This window comes from Oncorhynchus gorbuscha, linkage group LG09 (genome assembly GCF_021184085.1).
Source record: "Oncorhynchus gorbuscha isolate QuinsamMale2020 ecotype Even-year linkage group LG09, OgorEven_v1.0, whole genome shotgun sequence".
In the NCBI taxonomy this organism is placed as follows: Eukaryota; Metazoa; Chordata; class Actinopteri; order Salmoniformes; family Salmonidae; genus Oncorhynchus; species Oncorhynchus gorbuscha.
In genome coordinates, this window is record NC_060181.1 from 55,858,952 (window position 1) to 55,874,615 (window position 15,664).

A 15,664-nucleotide genomic window follows, 5' to 3' on the forward strand; every position below is an offset into this window, starting at 1 on the left:
ACTCTACCATAGAGGCCTGATTGGTATGCTGCAGAGATGGTTGTCCTTCTGGAAGGTTCTCATCTCCACAGAGAAACTCTAGAGCTCTGTCAGAGTGACCATCAAGTTCTTGATCATCTCTCTGACCAAGGCCCTTCTCCCCCAATTGCTCAGTTTGGCTGGGCGGCCAGCTCTAGGAAGAATCCTGGTGCTTCTAAACTTCTTTCATTTAAGAATGGATGGAGGCCACTTTACTTGGGACCTTCAATGCTGCAGAACTGTTTTGGTACACTTCCCCAGATCTGTGCCTCGACACAATCCTTCAACCTCATGGCTTGGTTTTTGCTCTGACATGCACTGTCAACTGTGGGACCTTGTATGGACGTGTGTGCCTTTCCAAATCATGGCCAATCAATTGAATTTACCATAGGTGGACTCCAACTGGTATCAACATAAAGGATGATCAATGAAAACAGGATGTACATGAGCTCAATTTTGGGTCTCGTAGCAAAGGGTCTGAATGCTTATGTAAAATGGGATATTTCATTTTCACACCACAAATCTAAACCCGCTTTTGCTTCCTCATTATGGGGTATTGTGTAGATTGAGGATTTGTATTTATTTCATCCATTTTAGAATAAAGCTGTAACAAAATGTGGGGAAGGGGTCTGAATACTTTCCGAATGCACTGTATGCCGCAAAACGTGGCGCAATATTTATTTTGTGGCATGGATTTGCCAATTCTGCTTGTATTTGTTTCAAGTCTGTTCATTTGAGTTGGGTGATAAAGGAAGTTTGCAATTTCTTTCACTGATTTACTTATGGACTGTTTGTTGCTGTTTTATTCATGTTTTATAAATCTTAAGCTAAACAGTCGCTTGTCTTTTGTAAGCTTACAATCATAGGGGTTCCCTAGTGTATGGGGTTTTCAAACTGGGGTCTGTACATTTTGTTTCTTTTTTGGATGAACAATATTTAGATATATTTTTTTTTTTGCGTCGGGTTGAATTATTTTATGAATATCGCTAGCTGCAACAGAATATAATTGTGGATACCATTTTTATGTCTGCGTCGAGTATGGAAGTTGGGAGGTAGTTTCATGAGCCAACGCTATCTAGCATTAGCGAAATTACAATGTGTACAAAAATAGCTGTCGCTCTTCATCCGACTCGGGAAAGTAGATAAATGGCTTCATGACAAAATCTCAAACTATCCCTGGAGGAAATTTGTAATTGGAGCTAATTACAGGTTTCTTTTCTGTATAGAGCAATTCTTAGGCCGGCCATCTTAAGTGGTAATTTCCTGGCTGGAGAAGCGATGCGATTTTTATTTTATTATTTGTTTTACCCAAATTAAACTAACAACTAGATTGAAAGCATGCAGAAAAGATATTGAACTCTTTTTTTATTTTTTTTATTTTATAGTGCTGTCTTTTGGGAACTAACAATCAAATAAAAGTCCGAAAAAACGGCTGTTCAGGGCACATCCCTATTGATAAAAATTAAAAATTAAAGTTTGAGCAAAGGAACATAGCATTAGCCATGGCAAAATGCATAGAATTACAGGAAATTAGCTTTAAGACTGCAAAATTGTCTCTCGGCTCAATGCAAATTTCCAGAAATGCTCGTTTGGCATCAAAACAGCAAAGCTGTCTCAGCTCAATGTAAAAATGTGAGAAATTGATAAATTGCTTTACAGCAGTAACATTTTCTCAATGCCACCAATGTACACTACCTTTTCTAGCTAATAGACTAGAGTTTACACTTCCTCTTCCAATGAACTGTGTTTAGGTCAAAATAATAAATGTTTACCAAATCTCAACATTTAAAAAAGTTGATTACTTCTAGCCATTATCATTCAACTGATAAGATGTTACTTTTTTTTTTGGTTAACATGATGGTGTGGTCCTAGGGTTGCTGGTCCCTGGGCAAGAAACCTTTGAAATACCTGATCCTAATGCCTTCCAGTAAAGACCTGGTAGTTTATACAGTTGAAGTCGGAAGTTTACATACACCGTAGCCAAATACATTTGAACTCAGTTTTTCACAGTTCCTGATATTTAATCCTAGTACAAATTCCCTGTCTTAGGTCAGTTAGGATCACCACTTTATTATAAGAATGTGAAATGTCAGAATAATAGTAGAGAATGATTTATTTATTTCAGCTTTTATTTCATTCATCACATTCCCAGTGGGTCAGAAGTTCACATACACACAATTAGTATTTGGTAACATTGCCTTTAAATTGTCTAACTTGGGTCAAATGTTTTGGGTAGCCTTCCACAAGCTTCCCACAATAAATTGGGTGACTTTTGGCCCATTCCTCCTGGCACAGCTGGTGTAACATTTGAGCGAAATAAGCTTTTTGTGAATATGGAAAAATTCTCCGTTTTTATTTCATGAAACATGAGACCAACACTTTACATGTTGCGTATATTTTTAAGTATATTTTAGCAAAGAATTTTAAAATGTCGGCTCATGTCTTTTTTTTCTTCTCTCCATCTGACAAGGTCACATCTTTTAGACATGTGAGGAGATTGAATGGCTGTCACGTTTACATGAGTGTCTGATATGGAAAGCAAAGTGGATTAGCAGAGCTTTTTACTTGTTCAGGCTCCAGTATTTGATTCTTCCTAGAGTGCATTTTAATAAAAATTATGCGAAAACCAGTTTTAGATTTTTTTTATTACCATCAATGTCGTGTTATAAGTAGTGTCCACAGTCAGTAGTGCAGTTTGATTGTGAAAGTAGAGTAGTCTGTCTAGTTCCGTAGGTAATAGGCCATCAACAATCATAAAATGGCTGACATGGTCCGTGACTGTCACTTTTGGAAATGGACAGTTAATTAATGGTCAAGGAGTCGTCTGTGCAAGTTTCAAAATCGATTCAATGCAAAAGTCTGTTAATTTAGTAGTCCTTCCATTACAGGTGGTTATTCTTGTTGGTCGGTCATCTGTCTTGGTCAGAGGCACCAGGTGTCTGCCGGTGAATCTGAGGAGCTCATTCAGAATGTAGCTTTCCTTCTGCAGCATCTGGGAGTACAGATAGACAACTGTTAAAAGAGAATTCTTTCAATCATTGAAACATTTTCATATCCCACTGGACACACACTGGTTGAATCAACATCGTTTCAATGTATTTTGTTAACGTATTGTGACGCAGAATCAACCTGGAAAATACATTGGATTTGAAAAATGTCAGCCAGTAGCCTACTTTATCGCATTTCAACCAGCGTTGTCAACAGGTTAAAACCTTAACTTAAATACATCGACTTAACCTGACTAACAGGATGTTGTTACATCACTAATTTCAACATAATCATCAGAACTATGTACACATTGAAATTATATTAAATTCCATATTGAGTGGTTGAAATTATGTAGAATTTCAAATTTGATTAATCAAATCAATATTATTTATATAAATTAAATTTTATTTATATAGCCCTTCGTACATCAGCTGATATCTCAAAGTGCTGTACAGAAACCCAGCCTAAAACCCCAAACAGCAAGCAATGCAGGAGTTGAAGCACGTTGGCTAGGAAAAACTCCCTAGAAAGGCCAAAACCTATGAAGAAACCTAGAGAGGAACCAGGTTGTGAGGGGTGCCGGGTGGAGATAATAACAGAACATGGCCAAGATGTTCAAATGTTCATAAATGACCAGCATGGTCAAATAACAGGTCTGGGACAGTTAGCATGTCCGGTGAACAGGTCAGGATTCCATAGCCACAGGCAGAACAGTTGAAACTGGAGCAGCAGCACGGCCAGGTGGACTGGGGACAGCAAGGAGTCATCATGCCAGGTAGTCCTGAGGCATGGGAGAGAGCATACTTAAATTCACACAGGACACCAGATAAGACAGGAGAAGTACTCCAGATATAACAAACTGACCCTAGCCCCCTGACATAAACTACTGCAGCATAAATACTGGAGGCTGAGACAGGAGGGGTCAGGAGACACTGTGGCCCCAACCGATGATACCCCCGGACAGGGCCAAACAGCAAGGATATAACCCCACCCACTTTGCCAAAACACAGCCCCCACACCACTAGAGGCATATATTCGAACCACCAACTTACCATCCTGAGACAAGGCCGAGTATTGCCCACAAAGATCTCCGCCACGGCACAACCCAGACAGGAAGATCACATTAGTGACTCAACCCACTCAAGTGACGCACCCCTCCTAGGGACAGCATGAAAGGGCACCAGTAAGCCAATGACTCAGCCCTGTAATAGGGTTAGAGGCAGAGAATCCCAGTGGAAAGAGGGGAACCAGCCAGGCAGAGACAGCAAGGGCAGTTCTTTGCTCCAGAGCCATTACGTTCACCTTCCCACTCCTGGGCCAGACTACACTCAATCATATGACCCACTGAAGAGATGAGTCTTCAGTAAAGACTTAAAGGTTGAGACCGAGTTTGCGTCTCTCACATGGGTAGGCAGACCATTCCATAAAAATGGAGCTCTATCGGAGAAAACCCTACCTCCAGCTGTTTGCTTAGAAATTCTAGGGACAATTAGGAGGCCTGCATCTTGTGACCGTAGTGTATGTGTAGGTATGTACGGCAGGACCAAATCAGAGAGATGGGTAGGAGCAAGCCCATGTAATGCTTTGTAGGTTAGCAGTAAAACCTTGAAATCAGCCCTAGCCTTGACCGGAAGCCAGTGTAGGGAGGCTAGCACTGGAGTAATATGATCAAATGTTTTGGTTCTAGTCAGGATTCTAGCAGCCGTATTTAGCACTAACTGAAGTTTATTTAGTGCTTTATCCGGATAGCCGGAAAGTAGAACATTGCAGTAGTCGAACCTAGATGTAACAAAAGCATGGATTCATTTTTCTGCATCAATTTTGGACATAAAGTTTCTGATTTTTGCAATGTTACGTAGATGGAAAAAAGCTGTCCTTGAAACAGTCTTGAAATGTTCGTCAAAAGAGAGATCAGGGTCCAGAGTAACGCCGAGGTCCTTCACAGTTTTATTTGAGACGACTGTACAACCATTAAGATTAATTGTCAGATTCAACAGAATATCTCTTTGTTTCTTGGAACCTAAACCAAGCATCTCTGTTTTGTCTGAATTTAAAAGTAGAAAGTTTGCAGCCATTCACTTCCTTATGTCTGAAACACAGGCTTCTAGCGAGGGCAATTTTGGGGCTTCACCATGTTTCATTGAAATGTGTGTGTCATCCGCATAGCAGTGAAAGTTAACATTATGTTTTCGAATTACATCCACAAGAGGTAAAATATATAGTGAAAACAATAGTGGTCCTAAAACGGAACCTTGAGGAACACGAAAATGTACAGTTGATTTGTCAGAGGACAAACCATTCACAGAGACAAACTGATATCTTTCTGACAGATAAGATCTAAACCAGTCCAGAACTTGTCCGTGTAGACCAATTTGGGTTTCCAATCTCTCAAAAAGAATGTGGTGATCGATGGTATCAAATGCAGCACTAAGGTCTAGGAGCACGAGGACAGATGCAGAGCCTCGGTCTGATGCCATTAAAAGGCCATTTACCACCTTCACAAGTGCAGTCTCAGTGCTATGATGGGGTCTAAAACCCGACTGAAGCATTTCGTATACATTGTTTGTATTCAGGAAGGCAGTGAGTTGCTGCGCAACATCCTTTTCTAAAATATTTGAGAGGAATGGAAGATTTGATAGTTAAAAAAATATATTTTCTGGGTCAAGGTTGGGCTTTTTCAAGAGAGGCTTTATTACTGCCACTTTTAGTGAGTTTGGTACACATCCAGTGGATAGAGAGCCGTTTATTATGTTCAACATAGGAGGGCCAAGCACAGGAAGCAGCTCTTTCAGTAGTTTAGTTGGAATAGGGTCCAGTATGCAGCTTGAAGTTTTAGAGGCCATGATTATTTTCATCATTGTGTCAAGAGATATAGTACTAAAACACTTGAGTGTCTCTCTTGATCCTAGGTCCTGGCAGAGTTGTGCAGACTCAGGACAACTGAGCTTTGAAGGTATACGCAGATTTAAAGAGGAGTCCGTAATTTGCTTTCTAATAATCATGATCTTTTCCTCAAAGAAGTTCATGAATTTATTACTGCTGAAGTGAAAGCCATCCTCACTTGGGGGATGCTGCTTTTTAGTTAGCCCTTGTGACAGTATCAAAAATACATTTTGGATTGTTCTTATTTTCCTCAATTAAGTTGGAAAATAGGATGATCGAGCAGCAATAAGAACTCTTCAGTACTGCACGGTACTGTCTTTCCAAGCTAGTCGGAAGACTTCCAGTTTGGTGTGGCGCCATTTCCGTTCCAATTTTCTGGAAGCTTGCTTCAGAGCTCGGGTATTTTCTGTATACCAGGGAGCTAGTTTCTTATGAGAAATGTTTTTAGTTTTTAGGGGTGCAACTGTATCTAGGGTATTGCGCAAGGTTAAATTGAGTTCCTCAGTTAGGTGGTTAACTGATTTTTGTCCTCTGACGTCCTTGGGTAGGCAGAGGGAATCTGGAAGGGCATCAAGGAATCTTTGTTGTCTGTGAATTTATAGCACGACTTCTGATGCTCCTTGGTTGGGGTCTGAGCAGATTTTTTGTTGCAATTGCAAACGTAATAAAATGGTGGTCCAGAGTATGACTGTGACAGTGAGTCGGTCCAGAGACATGTTGGACAAAACCCACTAAGTCGATGATGGCTCCGAAAGCCTTTTGCAGTGGGTCTGTGGACTTTTCCATGAGAATATTAAAGTCACCAAAAATTAGAATATTATCTGCTATGACTACAAGGTCCGATAGGAATTCAGGGAACTCAGTGAGGAACGCTGTATATGGCCCAGGAGGCCTGTAAACAGTAGCTATAAAAAGTGATTGAGTAGGCTGCATAGATTTCACGACTAGAAGCTCAAAAGACGAAAACATATATATTTTTTTGGTAAATTGAAATTTGCTATCGTAAATGTTAGCAACACCTCCGCCTTTGCGGGATGCACGGGGAGTATGGTCACTAGTGTAACCAGGAGGTGAGGCCTCATTTTACACAGTCAATTCATCAGGCTTAAGCCATGTTTCAGTCAGGCCAATCACATCAAGATTATGATCAGTGATTAGTTCATTGACTATAATTGCCTTTGAAGTACGGGATCTAACATTAAGTAGCCCTATTTTGAGATGTGAGGTATCACGATCTCTTTCAATAATGACAGGAATGGAGGTGGTCTTTATCCTAGTGAGATTGCTAAAGCGAACACCGCCATATTTAGTTTTGCCCAACCCAGGTTGAGGAACAGACACGGTCTCAATCGGGATAGCTGAGCTGACTACACTGACTGTGCTAGTGGCAGACTCCACTAAGCTGGCAGGCTGGCTAACAGCCTGCTGCCTGGCCTGCACCCTATTTCATTGTGGAGCTAGAGGATTTAGAGCCCTGTCTATGTTGGTAGATAAGATGAGAGCACCCCTCCAGCTAGGATGGAGTCTGTCACTCCTCAGCAGGCCAGGCTTGATCCTGTTTGTGGGTGAGTCCCAGAAAGAGGGACAATTATCTACATATCCTATCTTTTGGGAGGGGCAGAAAACAGTTTTCAACCAGCGATTGAGTTGTGAGACACTGCTGTAGAGCTCATCACTCCCCCTAACTGGAAGGGGGCCAGTGACAATTACTCGATGCCGACACATCTTTCTAGCTGATTTACACGCTGAAGCTATGTTGCGCTTGATGACCTCTAACTGTTTCATCCTAACATCGTTGGTGCCGACGTGGATAACAATATCTCAATACTCTCTACACTCGCCAGTTTTAGCTTTATCTTTAGCCAGCACCATCTTCAGATTAGCCTTAACGTCAGTAGCCCTGCCCCCTGGTAAACAGTGTATGATTGCTGGATGATTCGTTTTAAGTCTAATACTGCGGGTAATGGAATCGCCAATGACTAGGGTTTTCAATTTGTCAGAGCTAATGGTGGGAAGCTTCGAAGTCTCAGACCCAGTAACGGGAGGAGTAGAGACAAGAGAAGGATCGGCCTCAGACTCCAACGCTGCATAATGAGGAAAACCGGTTGACAGTTTTTGGCTCAGACGCTGTTTCATCCTTTCCTACACTGAAATTACCCTTACCTAACGATTGCGTCTGAAGCTGGGCTTGTAGCACAGCTGTCCTCGCCATAAGGTGCTCGTTCTCCTGTATATTATGAGTACAGCGACTGCAATTAGAAGGCATCATGTTAATGTTTACCACTTAGCTTCGGTTGTTGGAGGTCCTGACGAACCATGTCCAGATAAAGCGTCCGGAGTGAAAAAGTTGAATGAAAAAAAGTTGAGTGAGGGAAAAGCCAAAAATATAAACCGTAATTAAAAAGTAAAAACCGTAAAGTTGTCAGGTAGCAAAGTAAGGTTGGCAACAAAACGCACAAAACGAACAGCAACACGTAAACAAGTCTGCAAGTTGTTAAACATTTTACTTGACCTTGTTTCAATGTTAATAGTAAAATGATATGTTTGAATAAAATGTGAAGCCACAGTCCAACAATTCCTGCCAGAACATTGACTACTCCTGGTATATGAAGGCTAATGCCTTTCAGTGAGAACAAGTCTACCATCCAGATGCCTACCTCAATGGCCCTGCTTAGATTTGGAAACAAACTGTGGTCGATTCAGCTGAGCTATCATGCCAACACATTTAGACTTGCTGTGATTTTGAGATTTTCTCCATTGCCAAGATAATGGCCTATCAAGAAGCTGATTAAACAGCATGATCATTAAATGGGTGCACCTTGTGGCAGGGACATTAAAAGGCCATAATGTCACAGATGTCCCTAAACTTTGAGGAAGCATGCAAGTGGCATGCTGACTGCAGGAATGTCCACTAGAGCTGTTGCCAGAGAATTTCATGTTAATTTCTCTACCACAGCCCAGGACCTCCATATCCGGCTTCCTCACATGCAGGATCCTCTGAGACCAGCCACCCAGACAGCTGATGAAACTGGGGGTTTGCAAGCTGAAAATTTCTGCACAAATTGTCAGAAACCGCCCCAGGGAAACTCATCTACGTCCTCACCAGGGTCTTGACCCTACTGCAGTTTGGTGATGTAACCAACTTCAGTGGGCAAATGCTCACCTTCGATGGCCATTGGCACGCTGGAGAAGTATGTTCTTCACAGAGGAATACTTGTTTCAACTCTACCGGGCAGATGGCAGACAGTGTGTATGGCGTCGTGTGGATGAGCGGTTTGCAAATGTCAATGTTGTGAACAGAGTGCCCCATGGTGGGGTTATGGTATGGGCAGGCATAAGCTACGGACAACAAACAGTTGTATTGTATTAATGTAAATTTGAATGCACAGAGATACCGTGACGAGTTCCAGAGGCCCATTGTCATGCCATTCATCTGCCGCCATCACCTCATGTTTCAGCATGATAATGCACTGCCCCATGTTGCAAGGATCTGTACACAATTCCTGGAAGCTGAAAATGTCCCAGTTCTGGGCCTCCCGGGTGACGCAGTGGTTAAGAGCGCTGTACTGCAGTGCCAGCTGTGCCACCAGAGACTCTGGGTTCGCGCCCAGGCTCTGTCGTAACCGGCCGCGACCGGGAGGTCACAACCCTAACTTTAAAAAACAAGTATGTCCTTCCCAGTCATTTGGAATCCGTAGATCAGGGCCTAATGAATTTATTTCAATTGACTGATTTCCTTATGAACTGTAACCCAGTCAAATCTTTGCAATTGTTGCATGTTGGATTTATATTTTTGTTCAGTGTTTTTTTTTATATATATATGAATTACTTATATATATTTACATACAGTGGGGAGAACAAGTATTTGATACACTGCTGATTTTGCAGGTTACAAAGCATGTAAAGGTCTGTAATTTGTAAAATCCAGAAAATCACATTGTATGATTTTTAAGTAATTAATTTGCATTTTATTGCATGACATAAGTATTTGGTCACCTACCAACCAGTAAGAATTCCGGCTCTCACAGACCTGTTAGTTTTTATTTAAGAAGCCCTCCTGTTCTCCACTCATTACCTGTAAGTCGCTCTGGATAAGAGCGCCTGCTAAATGACTTAAATGTAAATGTAAATTACATTTACATTACATTTACATTTAAGTCATTTAGCAGACGCTCTTATCCAGAGCGACTTACAAATTGGTGCATTCACCTTATGACATCCAGTGGAACAACCACTTTACAATAGTGCATCTAAATATTTTAAGGGGGGGAGGGAGGGGGGGTAAGAAGGATTACTTTATCCTATCCTAGGTATTCCTTAAAGAGGTGGGGTTTCAGGTGTCTCCGGAAGGTGGTGATTGACTCCGCTGTCCTGGCGTCGTGAGGGAGTTTGTTCCACCATTGGGGAGCCAGAGCAGCGAACAGTTTTGACTGAGCTACCTGTATTACCTGCATGATCGTTGCCAATGACCATCTGAATGATCCAGAGGAGGAATGGGAGAAGGTCATGTGGTCTGATGAGACAGAAATAGTGCTTTTTGGTCTAAACTCCACTCGCCGTGTTTGGAGGAAGAAGACGGATGAGTACAACCCCAAGAACACCATCCCAACCATGAAGCATGGAGGTGGAAACATCATTCTTTGGGGATGCTTTTCTGAAAAGGGGACAGGACGACTGCACCGTATTGAGGGGAGGATGGATGTGGCCATGTATCGCGAGATCTTGGTCAACAACCTCCTTCCCTCAGTAAGAGCATTGAAGATGGGTCGTGGCTGGGTCTTCCACCATGACAATTACCCGAAACACACAGCCAGGGCAACTAAGGAGTGGCTCTGAATGAAGCATCTCAAGGTCCTGGAGTGGCCTAGCCAGTCTCCAGACCTGAACCCAATAGAAAATCTTTGGAGGGAGCTGAAAGTCCGTGTTAACCCAGCGACAGCCCCGAAACCTGAAGGATCTGGAGAAGGTCTGTATGGAGGAGTCGGCCAAAATCCCTGCTGCAGTGTGTGCAAACCTGGTCAAGAACTACAGAAAACGTATGATCTCTGTAATTGCAAACAAAGGTTTCTGTACCAAATATTAAGTTTGGCTTTTCTGATGTATCAAATACTTATGTCATGCAATAAAATGCAAATGAATTACTTAAAAATCATACAATGTGATTTTCTGGAATTTTGTTTTAGATTCCGTCTCTCACAGTTGAATTGTGCCTATGATAAAAATGATAGACCTCTACATGCTTAGTAAGTAAGAAACACTGCCGATTTTGCAGCTTATCAAATACTTGTTCTCCCCACTGTATATGGTACCAGTCAAAAGTTTGGACACACCTAATCATTCAAGGGTCTTCTTTATTTTTGCTATTTTCTACATTGTAGAATGATAGTGAAGACATAACTATGAAATAACACATGGAATCATGTAGTAACCAAAAAAGTGTTAAACAAATCAAAATAGAGTTTTCCAAGTAGCCACCCTTTGCCTTGATGACATTGAGTTCCCACATATGCTGAGCACTTGTTGGCTACTTTTCCTTCACTGCGTTTGTAACCATCTCAGTTGGGTTGAGGTCGGGTGATTATGGAGGCCAAGTCACCTGATACAGCACTCCATCACTCTCCTTCTTGGTTAAATAGCCCTTTTATTTTTTTAACTATGCAAGTCAGTTAAGAACAAATTCTTATTTTCAACGACGGCCTAGGAACAGTGGGTTAACTGCCTTGTTCAGGGGCAGAACAGATATTTACCTTGTCAGCTCAGGGATTTGATCTTGAAACCTTTTGGTTACTAGTCCAATGCTCTAACCACTAGGCTACCTGTCGCACCATTACACAGCCTGGAGATGTGTTTTGGGTCATTGTGCTGTTGACAAACAAATGATAGTTGCAAACAAGATGGGATGGTGTATCGCTGCAGAATGCTGTGGTAGCCATGCTGGTTATGTGTGCCTTGAATTCAAAATAAATCACAGACCGTGTCAGCAGCAAAGCACCCCCACACCATCAAACCACCTCCTCCATGCTTCACGGTGGGAACCACACATGCAGAGATCATCAGACAAAAGGACATATTTCCACTGGTCTAATGTCCAGTGCTCGTGTTTCTTGGCCCAAGCAAGTCTCTTCTTATTATTGGTGTCATTTAATAGTGGTCTCTTTGCAGCAATGAGAACATGAAGATTTAGATGCACTATTGTAAAGTGACTGTTCCACTGGATGTCATAAGGTGAATGCACCAATTTGTAAGTCGCTCTGGATAAGAGCGTCTGCTAAATGACTTAAATGTAATGTAAATGTAAATGAAGGCCTGATTCATACAGTCTCCTCTGAACAGTTGATGTTGAGATGTGTGTGTTACTTGAACTCTGAAGCATTTATTTGGACTGCAATCTGAGGTGCAGTTAACTCTAATGAACTAATCTTCTGCAGCAGCAGTAACTCTGGGTCTTCCTTTCCTGTGGCGTTCCTCGTGAGAACCAGTTTCAACATATTGATTGATGGTTTTTGCGATTGCACTTGAAGAAACTTGGCCTGGTTCCGGAAATTGAAATGCTCCAGATTGACTGACCTTCATGTCTTAAAGTAATGATGGACTGTCCTTTCTCTTTGCTTATTTGAGCTGTACTTACCATAATATGGACTTGGTCCTTTAACAAATAGGGCTATCTTCTGTGTACCACCCCTTAGTTGTCACAACACAACTGATTGGTTCAAACGCATTAAGAAGCAAATAAATTCCACAAATGAACTTTTGAAAAGGAACACCTGTTAATTGAAATGCATTCCAGGTGACTACCTCATGTAGCTGATTGAGAAAGAGCCTAGAGTGTGCAAAGTTGTCATCAAGGCAAAGCATGGCTATTTTGAAGAATCTCAAATATTAATTATATTTTGATTTGTGTAACACTTTTTGGTTACTACATGATTCCATATTTGTTTTTTCATTGTTTTGATGTATTCACCATTATTCTACAATGTAGAAAATAGTCCAAATAAAGAAAAACCCTTAAAAATATGGGATTGGAAAAATGCAATTGCATTGATGTAAGCTACAATCTATCAGCAATATTAAATCTGATCTACCCCTTACAAATTCAAGTTATTTTTTTTTCTCCATTTTTTGCAGTTTCACTTTAGTGCCTTATTGCATTCTGTACAGGCTTCCTTCTTTTCATGCTGTCAATTAGGTTAGTATTGTGGAGTAACTACAATGTTGTTGATCCATCGTATCACAGCCAATAAACTCTGTTTTAAAGTTCCCATTGGCCTCATGGTGAAATCCCTGAGCGGTTTCCTTCCTCTCCGCCAACTGAGTTAGGAAGAATGCCTGTATCTTTGAAGTGACTGGGTGTATTGATACACCATCCAAAGATTAATTTACTACTGTAACTTCACCATGCACAAAGGGATATTCAATGTTTGCCTTTTTATTTTGGGCCCATCTACCAATCGGTGCCCTTCTTTGCGAGGCAATGGAAAACATCCCTGGTCTTTGTGGTTGAATCTGTTTTGAAATTCACTGCTCGACCGAGGGACCTTACAAGGTAGTCATTCCTGAACTTATTTAGGCTTGCCGTAACAAAGGGATTGAATACTTATTGACTCAAGACATTTCAGCTTTTAATTTTCTATTTACTTGTAAAAAATTCTAAAAACAAAATTCCACTGTCACATTATGTGTCGGGCAGTGACACATTAATACTTTTTAAATTCAGACTGTAACACAGCAAAATGTTGAAAAAGTCTAGGGGTGTGAATACTTTCTGAAGTCACTGTTTACAGCCTAACAGTTACTAATGGGTAAATACTAACAATGCTTTTGGTCATTGTTATGTCATCCCAATACTATACTATGTTACCAGCCTTGGTGTGTGTGCACAAATGGGTGGCACCTTACTCATCCGTATATGTTAACAATATGACCACATTAATTTAAATAAATGGATTTAAAAAGCTGTTTATTTTTTTACATTCCGTACAGACTAATTGGCATATGAAGTATCTCATTTACATATATTTTTTTCAAATTCTATTTTCATAAATTGTTACAAACTCTGTTTTGCATAATGCATGTAGATTTGTTTATAATATGACCACACTGGCTTAAATTACTCTAAATATCTATTCTGTACTGCCTAATTTGCATAATATTACATTTAAATGTAGTAAATTGTACTTTAATTTGAATAAACTCTGTGTTGTACTTCAGCTCTGAAAACATAATAACAATATCACCACCTTATCTTGAGGTATTGAAATAAAAGTGTTGAATTGTGTTCTCTATGCTCTTATTGCAGGATCTTGACAGACTGGCTGGAGAGAAAGTTGGGCGGAGGTGAAAGTTCATAGTCACAGAGAAGGAGCAGGAGGGGACACTAAAGACACTGCATCACTAACGGACTCAGGGATGCAGGAGACCAGACTCAAAGTACACGTCAGCATTAAGGTGGGAGCAAAAACGGCGTTGCCAAAACATTTCCCCAAATGACTAGTGACTAGTTGAATAACAACTTTCTACACTATGACGGATTATTATCCTGATGCATTCACCAATCCCATGAAATCTCATCTCAAGACACTTGACTACAGACAGCAGTGTAGTTTTATTGACTGTCTGTGTGTGCTATATACCTCTCAGGCGTCTCGTGGCCCACTGAGTGAAGATGGCCTGTCCAATATGGAGAAGACCCAGGAGCTCCAGGGCACGTGGGCCCTGCTGATGCTGCTGCTGCCAGCCCCCCAGCCCAGGGAGCGAGGACCAGGATGTGGCCCTGCTCTCCGCTCTGCTCCAGCTCAAACAGCTCCAGCAGGGAAATATCTGGGACTGCCCGCTGCCCCTCACCATATTGGTGCCCGGCTCGCACGACACACAGAAACTGGAGGACGGTTAGGGGGTACCCCAACCACACACACATGGCTGGACATCACCAGCATTCTCTTACAGGGATCGCTGACACAATGGCATATTGTGAATTAAGTCTAATTACCAAATCTGTAACTCTCTACATTCTGCCAGTCTCTTCTGGATAGACCTGATGCTCAAGATGTTGGTTGAAGACGCTCTGTTATCAGCACACATGTTCTTCCACATCACAGAGACCACCAGTGGACATACAGTGCTCGGAGCAGGTGCGGAGAACCCTCTTGAATCAAAAGAAAACACTTGAAATGGCTTCTGAGAGGATTAAATGAGTAGTGTTGTATTGAATTGGAAGTATTCTAATGTGCTGTTTTTTGGTGTTTGCTTATCCCCAGGTGAGAGGGGCGATGCGCTGGCTCTTTGCGCGTGCCCCGGCACCCTCCTCTCCTCTCAGACCCTGGTGCACTTCGTGGAGGCCGGCCTGTGCCGCGAGATCAGCGTCCGCCTCTACCACCACCGGTGCCTGTCCTCACACTCTACAACGCTGCGCTGGCCTTCCTGGCCGACCTGGTGTCCTCCCAACAGCTCTCCAGCTTCTTCTGGCCCCCGGGGGAGTTCGCCCTTCCAGAGACCCGGAACAAGGTGCCTCACCTGGCCTGGAACTCCCCCCAGCACCTGGCCTGGTTCCGGAAGACAGTCATCAGCCTGCAGATACCCAGCTGGGGCCTGCCCGCTGACACAGGTGGTTTGCTTTGGGTGTGTGACTAAGGTTGTAAGCGCATGCAGCTGTGCATGTGTGATTCTGTTGATTTGTGATTTTTATGCCCTAAAACTGCTGAAATGACATCTGTTTACATTGTCCCCTCACCACCTCCACCACCCCCAGCCTCCTGGTCCCTGCTCCCCCATCTTCCAG